Source organism: Arvicola amphibius, chromosome 1 (genome assembly GCF_903992535.2).
Source record: "Arvicola amphibius chromosome 1, mArvAmp1.2, whole genome shotgun sequence".
Lineage (NCBI taxonomy): Eukaryota > Metazoa > Chordata > Mammalia > Rodentia > Cricetidae > Arvicola > Arvicola amphibius.
The window spans coordinates 36,601,615-36,618,578 of NC_052047.1; positions in this window are offsets into that span (position 1 = coordinate 36,601,615).

The following is a 16,964-nucleotide window of genomic DNA, read 5'->3' on the forward strand; positions in this document are numbered from 1 at the left end:
TCCTGCAAACAGCAAGCTAGTTGGCTGCCAAGTTTCCAGACATTCTTCTGTCTCTAGCTCCTGTCTCACAGTAGGGGGGCGGGGGGGAATCACAGATGCATGATGGGATACTACTCCTGCTCTGTGTGGTTTCTGGAGACCTAAACCCGGGTGCTCCCATTTGCGTAGCTAGCGCTTTACCCACTGTGCCTGCTCTCCAGCCGCATGACGTCTCAAGTACATTAAAAAGCAAGGCCCCCTCTTCCCCCTTGCTAGCACAGCTCCCTTGAGATGGTCACTGCCACCATAGGTTTCCTTTGCTTGACAATATACCTGGTTCCATCTTGTGTTTATTTCACAATAAATAAATTGCTACATCTTCCCGAAGAGAAGTGCTGGAACATTCCTTTGGATGATGTTTGCTCTAGATGGGCCTCTAGAGGTACAGGATCCTCTTTCAGCAGGTGGGTTACATTAGTGGAGATGGTTTTACTTTGTTTCTTCCTTGCTGGGGCACAGAGTGTGGCAAAGGTAACCAAAAGCCTGGTTGGAGTTAGTATTATGGCCTAACCCAGGGGTCTTTAACGTTTTTCTGAACTAGCTGTGCTTTTTTTTTTTGTAATAGCAGAGTTGACAGTTGGAGTTTATTAAGGAGAGATCTTTTTTAAACATAGATTCAGGCACATGAGTTATCAGAGAAAGATTAATACATACACATAAACACACACACATACACATACATATACAGACATACACACATATACACACGTACACAGACATACACACAAACATACATATGTACACAAACATATACAAACACATTCATATATACACACATGTACACATACACACATGCAAGTTGTGGGCTTCTCAAGAGATTCTCTGTGTTCTCAATTAAAATTTTCATCAAGTACTTCCAGGTATGTGTATTTTTATGTGTAAATTATATTCATCTATAATTTCATAAATATATTATTATCTTCATGACAGAAAATGCACAAAAATAGACACAATCACCAGCCATGCTATAATATTCCTGTAACCCCAGCACTTTAGAATCTGAAGCAAGAATGTGAGTTCCAGACCACCCTGGGCTGCACAAGAAAATCTTGTTTCAAAGCAACAAAACCCAAAAAGACATCTTAATGAATGGAATTAAAGATAAAATGAATAACATTAAAATCATTTGTTTCCATGCTAATACATTATAAAAAACACAATTCTAAGAATAGCAATAGTAATTTTTTTAGCTCTTTAAAGACAAACGCTTGATTGACTTTGCTGTATGACATGCATTCCTATCAAAACCTCACTCCCCCTCTGCCCAGACTCAGAGAGCAGTAAAGAAAAGCAGGCAGGCCGGGCGGTGGTGGCGCACGCCTTTAATCCCAGCACTCGGGAGGCAGAGGCAGGCGGATCTCTGTGAGTTCGAGGCCAGCCTGGTCTACAAGAGCTAGTTCCAGGACAGGCTCTAAAAAAAAAAAAAAAAAAAAGAAAAGCAGGCAGAAAGGAAGCTGGAGGAAGGGGAGGGGTGAGGTGAGATGCTGTCCCCTAGACAGGTCAAACTGTTGAACACATATGAGTAGCAGCTTGGATACCCACACAAGACACACACCAGATCAAGCCAGTTAAAAATGACAGAGGAGCTACTGAGTCCCCAAACCTATTCAAGGAGCTATTAACAGCTGATGGCTCCAAGACAGGGAAAAGTCACTTCTCTTTGGGGTGAGGGTGGCCACCAATAGCTTTCCATGCACATATGGGCAGCACTCATTGCACTTACTGAGTTAAAATTTTATTTTTTTTAAGTAAAAATAAGACTGTTACTGTCATTGTTCTTGAGTTTGAACCTAAGTTAAGTGTATTTCAGCCATGGAGTCTTTGGGTTGTCAACACTGGGAAAGACCCCTCCCAAAGACGTAAGTTCACATGGAAGAAGAGTGTTCTAAACCACATTCAGAGTCCCTTCCATAAAAACGGCAACCTTCTGGTGCTTGCATTAAGTATATCATTGATTTGTGGTTGTTCTGCAGGAATCTTTTAAAGCTAATTATACATGTTACGAGCTTTAGCTTAATTAAATCAGATACTGTGTTCCATGAGTCCAATCCTGACTCCTCCCAATCATCCACCCAACCTGTTGCTCCCCCTCTTCTCCGTCTAGGCTTTACCAACTCCAGGCAAACCATGAGTGTCTCCCACTCCTGTCTCCTTGACCGTTTCTTAGGTTCCATATGGAATTCACGAACAAGTCCCATCTGCTTACCTGCAGGACATCCACAGACCCGCATGACATCCTGTCTGAAATCTTGTCCCCTGGTCTAAGCCGTCATTGTCTTTGGTCTACACTGTTCTAGGGACAGCCTGACTGTGTTTCCTCACATTTACACTCCACAGCCTTGGCATCCCTGCAGCATGGGGGAGCTCTCGGGCATTTGTACCTTTAAGCACTTTCGTTTGGAAGAAATTCAAAAGTATAGAACAACAGCAAGAATAAAAACAGTAACAGAACGCCTGTCCCAGCACCACATAGCCACCTAGACAGTGGTCCTCTGGTATCTGTGGGGAACCAGATGATACCACCATGCGTATCAAAATCTGAGGATGCACAAGTCTCTGACATTACACGGCAGAGAGACTATACTGTGCACAGATCCTCCCACGCACTGTGTCATTGCTGCTTTGCTTATAATACCTAATTTAATGTAAATGCTATGCTAATAGCCATCGTTCTGGGTTATTTAGGAAGTCGTGACAAGAGAAAGGTCTTGCATGTGTTCAGTGTAAAACAGGGAAAGATTAGTGTTCTCCAAAAATATCAGTATCGGAAAGACAAAGGTTTCCCCCTCAGCATTTTGATTTGTGGTTTGTCGAATGTACAGAAGTGGAATTCAGATTTAAAGGAACAACAAGTGGTTCATGTTTCTCTCCTCTATTATCTACCTACCTCTCTGTCTACACATCCGTCTATCGTCAGTCTGTCTGTCTGGCCACTTACTGTCTATGTCTCTGGCCTTTACTCAGAACTCCCTCGGAGTGTCTTTTCTAAAAACAGCCCTGCTTTCTTGCATACTCCTACTATAGCCACCAGCCTCACTAGATGGAATGCTGATAGAGTAGCTGCCCAAAACTTGTTGTTTCTGGATTTCCAGTTGTCCTATTAATGCCCTATATGTCATTTGATTGTTTTTAGCACAGAAGCAAGTCTAAGACCAGAACCTTATATGGGATTTAGTTGCCATGACTTTTGTGTCTGTTGATTTAAAACATCCTGTACATACCATCGTTATTTTTTTTTTTGATACTAGTATTTTTGGAGAATACTAATTCCTTCTCTCCTCTGTGTGTGTGTTCATGTATGCAAGTGCATGTGCGTGTATGTGTGCATATGTGTGGAGGCCAGAGCTCAGCCTTGGCATCTTTTTATAAGACAGAGTTTCTGCGGTGGTTTAAATAAGAATGGCCCCCATAGGCACATATATTTGAATGTTCGGTCATCAGGGAGTGGCACTACTTGAAAGGGACTAGGAGGTGTGGCCTTAATGGAAGCAGTGTGTCACTGGGGGTGGGCTTTGAAGTCTCAGATGCTCAAGTCAGGCCCAGTGTCTCACTCTTCTTCCTGCTGACATGGAACTTTCAACTATGTCTCCAGCATCATGTCTGCCTGTGTGTGGCCATACTTCCCACTGTAATGATAACAAACAAACCTCTGAAACCGTAAGCCAGCCCCAGCTAAATGCTTTCTTTTATAAGAGTCGCCATGGTCAGAGTGTCTCTTCACAGCGATATAACACCAACTAACAATTCCTTACTAAGTCACAAGTAGGCTAGGCTGGCTGGCCTGTCTCTATCCCCAGCACTGGGATTATAAGAGCATACCACCATTCCTGCATGATGTCTGGAGCTCAAACTCAAGCCCTTATGTCGAGCAACAAGTACTGTCTGAGTTATCTCTCCACCCACCCCTCTCCTCTGTTTTTAAGAAGAATTTTTCTCATTTAAGATTTTTTTCCCGGTGTTTCCTTGTTATTAGATGCGGCTTATACATTCCTAGTCAGGATGTCACACGAGTAACACTATGTCCTTTAGGGTCTATCATGATTGAAGACACACAAGGTCCTTCCACCCCTTAGTGGCAGCACAAGTTTGATCACTCAGCCAAGATGTCCTTTGAGTCCCCACAGCACAGTTATTTCTGCCTTGAAAGCAAAATCATCTTGGTTGGTGGCACATTAAGGCTGAACAAATACATCGTCACTCCTGAAAGTATGGGGCCAGGGAGATGATTGACGGGTGAAATGTTTGCTGGGTAAGCATGTGGACCTGGGTGGAGCTCCCCAGCACTCTCATAAGCTGCTAAGAGTGACAGACATGGCTGTAGCTGCAGCACTGGGAGGCAGAGGCGGTGGCTCCTGGGGACTTGTTGGCCAGTGAACCTCACTGAAATGGTAAGCTCTGGGTTCTGTGAAAAACACTGTCTCAAAATGTAAGGTAGAGACGTGAAGAAAGACACCCCACCGTTAATCTATGGCTTCTTGGCTTCTGCACACACACACACACACACTCCTGAGCACATGCGTACACACATGTGCACACAATTTCCCCCTTAGTAGGCGGCAATGTATATTAGCAAATTGTCATGCGGTTTCTGAACTCACTAAGAAGCGGGCTCTGAAAGTGGGATTGGTTCCCCCATTTCAGGCCCATTGTGTCCTCCCTTGCCTGTGGAGGAGATAGGCCTCTTCCTCTGCTGGGCAGGGGAGGGTACAGAAAGAAGCTAAAATGTGAATACATGTTGTCCTGGGGAACAGCTAGAAGGTGAACCAGTCCCCAAAGAGCTTATTGTTGTCTCCTCACTATACAAAAACCCCTGCCATGGTTAAGCGAGGGTTCAAGTTCAGCCATGGGACGCTCTCATCCATGGGAACTCCAGATGACTGCTTCATCTTCCCCAGTTTGTTTCTGCTGGATGATGTCATCTATCTGAGGCTCTTTGTTCTTGAGAGCCTCATTGGAGGGAGAGGACACACTGCACTGCCCTGAACCCTAAGTGGGGAACTCCTGCTGACTGCCTTGACAAGGCTTCCTCAGTTGGCTTCCGCTGGATGCTTATTTGATAATGCGCTGCTCTGTATCCATCTGCTACTTCCTATTTATTCTTATACATTGGCTTGTTGTATAAATTGATAAACTCATTCATTCGCAACAATGGGGCTGGAGAGACAGATCTCTTACTGCTCTTCCAGAGGACCGGAGTTTAGTTCCCAGCACTCTTCTCCGACAACTTACAACCACCTGTAATTCCAGTCCCAGGAGATCCAGCACCCTCCTGGGGCCTCCTTGGAGACCCTCATACACATGGCGCACACACGCGATGCAAGTGCAATAAAATAAGAAAACAAAACCCTAAAGTATGGCTACCATAGAGCGTTCTCTGGACCGTACAACACATAAGGCTGGGCTGTAGCTCGGTGGTATGACTCGCACCAGGTCATAGGTTCCATCACCACCACGAACAAAAGTCTGCTCAGACGCAGTAATAACTGAGTCTTTCCTGAGTTGGTTTTCATTCGGATGATTGCAGATAGTGGTTTCTCAATCCTAGCACGTTTGCCAATTAGCACTCCACATTCTACCGCAATCAGGAGCCCTCCCATCCCCTTAAACCACTGCAGTCAGTACACACACGTGGGCTCTTGTGTTGTAACAGTTCCTAATCCACTGCTGTCCTCAAGTGTTTGGGTGCCCAAATTGTGCTATATTTGGCTGGTAAGCCTCTCACAATGGCTTTTGAATACTTGCTTTAAATTGTTCTAAAGCTCCGATGCTCACCGGCTACCCAAACGAAGGGCCCATTTTTAGCAATAGCTGCTGGGAACTCTCTGGAAGCATTAGCATGCTGACTTTGGAGATGAGAAAGGACAAGTTGGGAATCTCTCATGAGGAGGCTGTTAGCGGGGAACACAGCACTTGTGTATGTGCTGATTCAATTACGGACTCTGCTTGAGGGCCAGCCTGTGCACTGGGCCTCAGAACCAAGGAAGAGAGAGCCGGAGCACCCGGGTCAAAGGCAAATGAGCACCACACAAAGCAGTGACCCAGAGCACAGACTCGGGGCCCCACTCTCCGCATCAGAACCCAGTTCTTCTGGCTCACAGGTGTGTGGCGTTGGCAAGTTACCTGAAGTAGCTTGTTTCACTTCCCCATCTAGACGCTGAGGATACTGGCGGTGCTGCCGTTTGATTGCATGGAATGACGGAATGAGTTTGTACAGGTAGAGCATTTAACCCATTGCTGGACACTCAGTGAGCCTGCCCAGTGTCCCGGGTCATGCAGGCAGCATTTCATTTATTTTATGAATGCTTCTGGATGCTCTGCTTTCTGTTCTGCCTTTGTGTTCCTCCCTCTAGCTTCCTCTTTTCCTTGTACACCATCCCCCATGACATAGAAACAGCATTTCACTACAGATGCATCTTTCAAACCTTACTTCATCTTGGCCCATCTTGACCCTACCTCCTTAGACTCTAAACTCCTCACCAAGCCTGGCCTGATTCTTTCTAGGCACAAGCATTGGGGAGCTGGGCAGCCAGTCCAGGGCCTGTGGAATGAAGAGGAAGTATGGTGGACAGCATGGACTCGGGAACCGTAGGGCACCAGGCTCCAGGCAGCAACGGACTGTGCATGACCTGACTGTGTGGCCTTAAGGAAGTCACTGAGTGGGGTGGGAAGTCCTTCTGTATATGTGCTGCTTTTATTAGTTGATGAATAAAGAATCCGCCTTGGCCTGAGTTAGGGTAGAGTAGAGCTAGGCGGGGAAAACTAAACTGAATGCTGGGAGAAAGAAGGTGGAGTGAAGGGAAGACATGGAGCCTCCGCTGAAGACAGACCAAGTCGCCAGCTGGAACCTTGCCCGTAGGCCACCAACCTCGTGGTAAAATATAAAAGAATGAAAATGGGTTAATTCCAGATGTAAGAGCTAGCTAGCAATACAATCAAGTGACTGGCCAAGCAGTGATTTAAATAATACAGTTTCTGTGTGGTTATTTTGGGGCTGAGCAGCTGGGAACAAACAAGCAGTCTCCTACTACAACTGGCTCAGTTGCCTGATGTGTAAAGTGGGAGTAATCATAATCGTGAGACTAAGTTTTTTTAAATCACATTGAGTATCAGACAGAAGCATCATGAGTTTGAGAACAGCCTGGGCTACATAACAACACTCTGCCTCAAAAAGCGAAAAGCTGGGGATGTGGTACAGTGGTGACATCCCTGTCACACAATGTGTCCTGGCCTGTTTTATGTCAGTTGACACAAGTTAGAGTTATCTGAAAGGAGGGATCCTCCACTGAGAAAATGCCTTCAAAAGATCCATGTGTAAAGCATTTCTTAATTAGTGATTGATCAGGAGGGTCCAATCATTGTAGGTGGTGTCATCCCTGGCCTGATGGTCCTGGGTCCTATAAGGAAGCAAGCAGAGTAAGCCATGGGGAGCAAGTCAGTAAGCAGCACCCCTCCATGGCCTCTGCATCAGCTCCTGCCTCCAGGTTCCTGCCCCTGCTTGAGTTCCTACCCTCACTGCTTTGGATGATGAACTGTTCTATGGAACTGTGAGTGAAATGAACCCTTTCCTCCCCAAGTAGACTTTGGTCGTGGTGTTTCATCATAGCAATAGTGACCCAAACTAAGACATAATTACATAAAATAATAAGAGAGAATAAAGCCTATGAGAACAGTGCCTGACACCTAGTGAACCCCAGCAAACACCAACAGTCAAACTGACCATCTAAAAAAGAATGAAGAGGTGTGGTCGGATGGCTCGGGCCAAGGGTGGGCAATTGTTAACATGGAGGATTCAAACCACCTGTCAAGCAGGAGGTCAAATGCTCTAGAACGGAAACTCCTGTTGCTCGACTGCAGCCAGACAGATTTTTACCAGCCTTCCTGATACATTCGGCCCTGTTCCAGAACTTTCTGGACTCCTTCCCTTTCCAGGTTTCATCTTCCTGACCCTAAGGCACAGGCTACTAAAAGGAAGGTGTCATCCAGCTCTGTCCACCTGGGAGAGGCTGACATGCTTGTCACAGGATGTCCTACCACCACCCAGCTCGTCCACTATGTCACATATGTAGCCCTATGGCTCCAGAGTCCATGCTGTCCACCACACTGCCTCTTCATTCAACAAGCCCCGGACTGGCTGCCCAGCTTCCCAAAGCTTGTGCCTGGAAAGAAACAGGACAGGCTTGGTGAGGAGTTTGAGTCTAAGGAGGTGGGGTCAATATGGGCAGGGGGTCAGTCCTGACCAAGATGAAGTAAAGTTTGAAAGATACATGTGTCGCTATGTCATGGGGGATGGTGTACAAGGAAAAGAAGAAGCTAGAGGGAGGAACACAAAGGCAGGATCTCGTAGCCCCAGCAACCAGCCAGCACACAGGTGCATGCTCTGGCCTCAAGAAGCAATCAGCAAGGCTTTTCTGTGCAGGCTAGCCATTTCTTAAAAGTCTAGCTGCTGGGACCAGGGGTTGTGTTTCAGGAAGTTGAACGACTTCCAGCAGGTAAAGCTTTTCTCCTTGAGTGGGACAGGAGATGTTTTCCCAAACACAGCAAGTCTGAGTAACTGAGCAACTGAAAGAGTTCTGAAAGGTTGCCTCACTGTGTGGTTAATCCAGGTGCCCTGGGCTCCCCGGTTCCTCAAGACTATCATGGCAGGTGCCTTCCTTATCAACTGGTTGCAGAAGCTTCCTGCCCCGCCGTGGTTTGAGATAGATGACCACAGGCACTACCACCGGATATAAACAGAGACGTTGCAACCAGGAGGGTTTCATCAGTTGCTCTACACTGTCCGCTTCCAAAGGCCTATGATGAAGCAAAGAGGGTGTCCTGGCCAAGGAGCCCATGTCTAGGCAGCTCCTGCAGGAAGGTGGCGCGTGCTACGGAAGGCACTAAGTTAAAAGGCCTTCATCTGTCCTAAGTATCTACAGCCTCTAGCACTCACGGGATAAGGAAAACAGACACATCAGTCCCTCCTACCTGTGGGGGAGACGGCAAGACCTCCAGGGCAACTCTGAAACATGAGTAGTTCTTCCAGAGCACCTGGTTCCCAGCACCCACATACAGGTTCACAACTGCCTGTAAGACTGCTGCCCTCTTCTGGACTCTGTGGTCCCTGCACACACGTGCACATACGCATGCATGCCCACATAATTAAATGATGAACATAAGCATTTTTGTAAAAGAGTAATTTATAATTAAGCACAGACGAAATTAACACTAACAAAATAGAACACTTTGTAGCAATGCACCACAATAAAAGTTGTATAAATGAAGTTTCTTTCTGGAAACAAAACGAAATAAACACTTCTTGTCATTCTGTGACAAGGTTTCACCCTACAGCCTCAACTCAGAAGGATCCCCCTGCCTCAGCCTCCTGAGTATTGCGATTACAGGAGTGAGACACCAAGCCCAACTTCCTAAATATATTTTGTATTGGCTCTTCTTCCAGCGCTGTGAGATTCTACAATGCCTAAGTGCTGGGATTAGCATCAATGCGTAAGAGGTAATTAAATGTATGCACCTTGGTACTGGGACAGCTGATCTGACAACTGTGCTGGCTACTGTTTGACACGTGGGCAGGGAGCATACACAGCAGGGATACCCTGGATGTCCCTCCTGGGTGGCAGGGCAGCACAAGATTTTACTAGGCTACTAAGAACAACGTCTATTTGAAATTAATGAATTTATCTTTATTTTTTTAATTTGATATGTTTTCCATCTTTCATTTATTCTTGACAGTTTTACATATGTCCAAACATACATTGCCCATCCCTACCCCCAGATCTCCCCTGCCACTCCGACCGCCAGGCAGTCCAGCACATCCTCCTCTCTCCCTTCATGTTTTCCCCTTGTCTAATTTTTCGAGCCCACTATTCCGATTGGTGCTGCCTGCCAGCATACTGCTGGCTTGACTTTATGCACACGACAGTAAGTGCAGTCAGTTTACAAGGGCAATGACTTTGTAGTGCCCAGAAGACAGCACCTCGCAGCATCCCCTCCCAGCCTCCAGCTCTGACACCCTTTCCACCTTCTCTTCTATGATATCAGAGCCTTAGAGGGATGGATACAGACGTCCTATTTAAGGATGAACATCCCAAAGTCACTTATCCTCAGCATTTTCGCTCTTCATGAGCCTCTGCAGAAGTAAATGCTGCCTGTTGCGGAAGAAGTTCCTCTAGCCAGGATTGGGAGCAGCACTGACCTATGAATATAAGCACAAATATTTAGAAGGCGGTTTGACAACATGTCCATTAAGAAAACAGCAGTAGAAGGTTTCCCCATAGGGTCTGTGATATCCCCAGTCATGGACTTGGGGCCAGATTTGCAGTATCATGCACGGATTCCCCCCTGTGGTGCAGGCCTTGATTCCCATCAGAAAGTGGTTGCTCACCCCTTCTGACCTGCAGGCCACCATTGCCCCAGTGGGCATATCTTGCCTGACAGGTCAGTATCACAGCATCTGTAGTTTGTTGCTGGATAATACCACGGATGACCTTTCTCCTCCAGCAGCCTCAGGTGAAAGCCAGCCATTAGGAGGAAGCTTTCAGGTCAGGTCCAATTTGACTCTCTGTCCTGTAACACCATTTAATATCTCTGGACTATAGTCAACTGCAGGTAACACAAGTCACAAAAAAACAACCTCTAGATCAGGGACTGCGGTACACCCGTCTTCTGTTTGACTGCTTGATTCACGGTGGCAAGACAGCACTCTATAAAGTCACAACGTATGTTAATCAGCGTTCTGCCGCTGTATTGAAAAAATTAACTTAAAACAGGAAAGATTGATTGGGACTCCTGGTTTCATAGAACCATTCGGTTCGTAGTCTTTGCCCTGTTGCTTTGGGGACTGTGCTGCAGCAATCCATCGTGTTAGGAGAGTATGGCAGATGAGAGCTGCTCACCTTGTGATGGCCAGGAAGCAGAGAGTGAGTGTGACCATGACCCGGGGTCCAGGGACAAGATACACCCTTTAGGAGTTAACCCCAGTCACCTTCCCCTCACTAGGCCCTACATCCTACAGTTTCTAAATTTCCAATAGTCCATTCAGTCATGACTCGCTCAATGAACTAGGCCACTGATGAGGTCAGAGCCACCATGGTCTGATTAGACTCCTCTCTGAACCACGCTTCCCTGTGTGAGGCACTGGGAGACATTTCAACGCCAACTGCAATGTGAAGAGGGAGCAGGAAGGGACCTGGTAGCAGTGAGTTGTCCCTCTGGGAGCCTTGACTCCACCACCCCACCAGGTCCAACTGTACTTCCACAAGGGCAGAAGAGAAAACAGAGCCCACTTTCAGTCTGGTCCCACATGAAGCTAAATGCTACCCACAGTCTCAGCAACAGACTTGCAAGATGCCACTCATCCCCAAATCCACCCGTCCACTCTTTAGCAATAAATGTCAACTGTGAGAAGTATACACGGCTACCTGGGGGTAAAATTTCAATATGTCTTACAGTGAATCCTTCCCAAGTCCTTCTCAGTGAGAGAAAACTTACTGAGGTTTCACATTTAAAGGACTAGAGAGTACACTTCTCGGGACCTTCCTTCCTGACTAGGGACTGGAATGCTGACTCAAACTCTAGAGCTGGTACAACCACCTGGATCTGCAAGTTAGAAACCTAAATTTTTCTTCTTTTTAGAAACCCGGTAATTCCAGCTTTTCATTTTCAAGTGGTGTAAAAATCAATCTAATGCTAAAAATAAAACTTTCTTTTAAGATTTTCTTCCAGAATTACCTGGCAAGAAATAGGAAGATTTCATCCCCAAGAGCTTGAGTCCTACTTAAAGAAGAGGGTCACCAGGCTTGGCGGCACACGCTTTTAATCCCCGCACTCAGAAGGCAGAGGTGGATGGATCTCTGTGAGTTCAAGGCCAACCTGGTCTACACGGAAAGTTCTAGGACAGCCAGAGCTGTCTTAAAAAAAAATCAAGGAGCCTGGAGAGGTGGATCAGCAGTTAAAGAGCACTGGCTGCTCTTCCAGAGGTCCTGAGTTCAATTCCCAACACCCACATGGTGGCTCACAACCATCTACAGTGAGATCTGATGCCCTCTTCTGGCATGTAGGCATACATGCAGACAGAACACTCATCTAAAAATATATATAAATAAAATTTTAAAAAAATCAAAATATACATACACAGAGAGAGAGAGAGAGAGATTGAGAGAGATTCTGCTGATACAATTGAAAACCAGATTCCCCACATATAAAATACAGAGAAGCTGACTTCCTGTTTCATGTGATATGCACACACACACACACACACACACACACACACAGAATCCATTTCACTTCCTACTGACTTGAGTTCATCTGGGCTTTGTTTATTAACATGGTCTCATGGTCTCCCTTTAGTCCAGGCTGGCCTAGAACTCATTATGTAACTCAATGGCCTTAAACTCGGAGCGATCCTTCTGCCTCAGTCTTCCATATGCAGGGATTACGGGCATGTCCTGTCAAAACTGGCCTCTTTTGCTTTGTTAAACTCTTTAAACTCTTTCAAACTAGTGCTTTCCGAGAAAACTCACACATTGGTGCATTACCCCTGAGCATGCCAGCATCCTCTGCTGACTTACAAGAACTTAGGGAGAAGTGGGAGTGGGTGGCTTTGGATGTGCTGCAGGAAAGAGCAGCACTAGGAAGGCTATAGGCCAACTTCAATGGGACCTTTGGAGACAGGGAAGAAGAGGTGAGGGGGCTGTGAAGCACAGTATACCAGACGCTCTAACCTGCACATGACCAGCAGAGGGCAGCAGGAGATGACCATCCTGGGCTCTTCATAGGCACATGGTTTCAAGTCTTAGTGTAGACTTGTGTCTCCTGCGTTTCTATGTCCAAAGTCATTTTGCTGAGACTGCCCAATAGAGTCACTTCTTGAGCAGAAAAGCCTGGGTCCACGTTTATATATGCTGGCCAAGGTCATTCTTTCCCTTCAGTCCAATTCTTGCCAGAGCAGAGAAGGCTGGGTCCACCGTTTTTTATATGCTGGCCAAGGCCTTTCTTTCCCTTCAGTACAATTCTTGCCACTGCTACTTCATGTTCAGTGTTTTCTTCAAGTCCTCTTCCTTGTGCTATTAAGGTATTTGAAATAATAACTGATATAATATGTATATAAATTATCACATTGATAGTGTCTCTCAGCTGAAAATCAAATTGCTGCAACCAGCTAACTAATCTATTAATTACCCCTTAATCCAATGCAGAAGGTGTCATTACAACCTCCATCTTCCAGATAGGAAACTGATATGCAAACAAGTTAGACAGATTTCATGAGAATTTTCACAAAAGCTGGTATTTTAACCAACTTGATATTTCAACTGTTTGACTTGAAGAGGCCCCTATGACTCAAGACAGGAGACAGAGAAACCGCTTGCTTGTCAGGGTCAAAGGAAAGTGAGGCTGACCCCCACTCCTGCTAGAACATCCCTCACCTACAGCTGGGTTCTCTTTCCTCCCCCAGGCTCTCTCTCCTCATCTGGGCTCTCTCTGCTTCCCCCCTTTTCTTCTTCCTCTTTTGTCTCCAAAGAAGACGGTCTTTCTCATTAAACCAGAACACTCCAGAATGTATTCCTCATGACTCAAGGCTGTCAATTCCCTAACAGAAATGAAAGTCAATTTGAGGGAAAGGTTATCTTTATTTAGGTGAGGAGGAAGAGGTCGCTGTCTGCCTTGGCCACACTGGCAAAGTTGAGGAGCTGAATATCCCTCAAAGGGTCACAATGCAGCTGTCTGAAACAGCCCAGAGGAAGGCCGGCAACCTAAACTGGAACCTGCACTATGTGCCGAGGGGACTTCTCATCCCTGAGAATAATGGTGACAGGTGTGGCAGGAAGAGAAACCACTTGCTGGCTGTGTGACCTTGGGCAAGCCATTTCTCCATTCCCAATTTCCTCATCTGTGGGAGGATAGCAATTCTTTTTGCAGAGGTTTATCATGACAATTAATAAAGAACACATAAACTAGTGTAAAACGTACTTTAAAAAAATATGTGATGGGGGCATGTAGATGGAAGTTTCTGTCTCACCCGGTCCCTCAGCCATCAGTCCCAAAGAAACACACAGAGGCCTATATTAATCATAAACTGTTGAGCCTATTAGCTCACCCTTATTATTAACTAGCTCTTACATCTTAAATTAACCCATAATTCTTGTCTATGTTTAGTCACGTGGCTGGGTACCTTTCCTCAGTGCAGCATTTTTATCTTTCTTCCTCTCTGTCTGGGTGGAAACTGCAGACTGAGCCTTTTGTCTTCCCAGAATTCTCCTAGTCTGGTCATCCTGCCTATACTTCCTGCCTGGCTATTGGTCAATCAGTGTTTTATTAAACCAATACAAATGACAAATCTTACAGGGTACAAGAGCATTATCCCACAGCAGGGGCGTGTGTGTGTGTGTGTGTGTGTGTGTGTGTGTGTGTGTGTGTAGATGTCACAATGCTAGGGTCATTGAATCACCTGGAATTCTGAGCCACCTAATGTGGGTGCTGGGACCTGAACTCAAGTCCTCTGCAAAAGCAGTCTGTGCTCTTAACCTCTGAGCCCTCTCCCCCAGCACCACTATTTTCTAAACTACTGTAAAAGCCAAAAGGACTTTCATGTTAAGAATCCAGTCAACTTCAGGTAAATTGCAATGGTTGGCAAATACTGCCTTTTCTACTTGCAGATTTTACCTGAAAGGGGAAAAAAAGAGATAAGGTCAAAGATTGATTCCAAAGGCAAGAAAAAAAATTGCTGAACTGACATATCCCAGTCTCAAATTCCTACTTCAGACCCTGCTTCTCTCTGCTTCTCTTTCCCTAATATCCACAAGAGTCCCAGTGCTCGCAGCAAAAGCAAGCAGGAGAGAAGGATGCTCTTGGTTCAAATTAATTTTCTTTCCTCCCAAACATTGCAGGGTTGCAACACTGGGGAGCTGTTGGCCACGACACTGAGAGCTACACCTGCTTTCATCCACTCCAGTCAGACACTCAAGGAGCCTCGGGTCTTCTACTTCATTTCCTGACCTCGTGTGATAGTACCTTATCATTTTCCTAAGTCCCAGTGGAACACACAGCCATGGTGAGCAATGTTGCTACCATTCTAAGGCCTACCATAGGACCCCACAGGATGGTTGGCTATGGACTAAGCAGTGGGGAGCAAAAGAAAACATCACGAGCCACAGGCTAGATCTGGGAACTTGTGTGCAATGCAATCAGCTCGAGGAAACCTGAATACCGGGTATTGAGCTAGAGAGATGGCTCCGTGGTTAGGAGCACTGGCAGCTTTTCCAGAGGTTCCAGATTCAATTCCCAGCATCCATGTGCAGGCTTCCAACCATCTGTAACTCCAGCTCCAGGGGACTGAATGCCCTTTTCTGGCATCCATGAGCACCAGGCACACACGTATATATAGATATACATGCAAGCGAAACACATAAAATAATTTTTTAAAGAAAACCAGATGTCACCCGTTGTCATAGCCACTGCCATCTCCTGTAATGCCTGCCTGGTCTCCAGGGCCATCTCCTCTGACTCAAACAGAAGGTCAGGCTCCGTCATGGTCCCAGGAACCTCTGGAGTACTTGCTCCTTGGTTTCCATCTGATACCTTCCCGACTCCCGTCCAGAGAATCCAGTCTTCTCAGACTCCTTCTGTAGAAGGGGTTTAATCCTTCAGGAACAGAGAGGAGTGTTGCGGGGTTACCACTCAAATGCAGACACCTGGGCCCTCCCGCTCACCCCAGCCAGGCTGCCTCGTCAGCAGCCACTCTACACCACTGCTCTGTGTCCGAAAGCCGTATCTAGCTCCTCAGAGCACTGACGAGGGAGTCTAGAGCTGGGAGATGCCCATCTGTCGCGGAGAGAGGAAGAAAAGATGCCAAAGGCTAGGTTAACCATCCCCTGGGGCCCAACGGAGCTGGTGTTTATCTCGTCTGAAGAGCTGGTCGTTGGTTTGGAATAGAATTGTGCTGACTTTGCTTAGGAACTATTTTATCACTAAATGAAAATAAAAAAGGTAAAAGATAAGAGATAATAACAGCAGTACTAAGTAAAAAGGGAAATTGACCAAGTTCCTCTTGGTATTTGGGGGCACTCACCGTCTCCAAACCCTGCATTGGAAATTGTTTCCTCCCCTTTCTTTTGACATGACAGAAATGGACGTAGAATCTGTTTATAGAAAGAAAAGAAAGCGAGCTGGGTAAATTCAAAGTGACTTTGGCAGGAACCAGTGAAGCACACTTGCCTAAGTGTGCAGGACCGCTAACTGTCCTCCCTAACTCTTACATTGCAACCCTTCTCTGCACCGGCTCACATCTGCAGTCACTCAGCAAAGGCCTTCCGTGAGAGTGTGGCCAATGCACTGCTTTGGCTTAGCGTGCAGTCAGTGAGCCCTCCCGTGCCCATCTGCCGGGTGCACCATCGCTTCCTCCTCAGAGCTCGCAGCTGCACGCGGACTTCCCTCTGGGCACTGTGGGGCTTAGGATGGCTTCGTGCAGGTGTCTGAGGTTCTCAAGGTCCCTGTCTGGCTTTCTGTCTTCATCTCCCGCTCCCATTATAAACTCTCTTCAGCCAGTTACTTCCACCCTTCTGAGGAGGAGTGAATAAAGAAATAAAAACACAAATAAAGGTAATTTAAAGGATATTTACAATGTCCTACCCCATAGGGTTTTTGACATGACTCAGTAGGACAAGGTACATAAACTTCATGGCACATTTGGTGCTCCTTGGATAAGTCTTTATTCCCCCCCAAATAGTCCTGGCTTGGAAGGCCCTTGGACTATACTTAATAGTCAGATGTTAGCTTGAATTTCATTGGTTACTTCCGCTCATTACTCAGAGGGACCATGAACACGTCACTTTGAGTGCTTGCCTCTGGGGACACAGTAACACCCTCTGCACAGGCCATTTTTATAACTGGTTCTTTGTCCTCATGTAACACAACAAGGTCCTCTCAACTTGAAG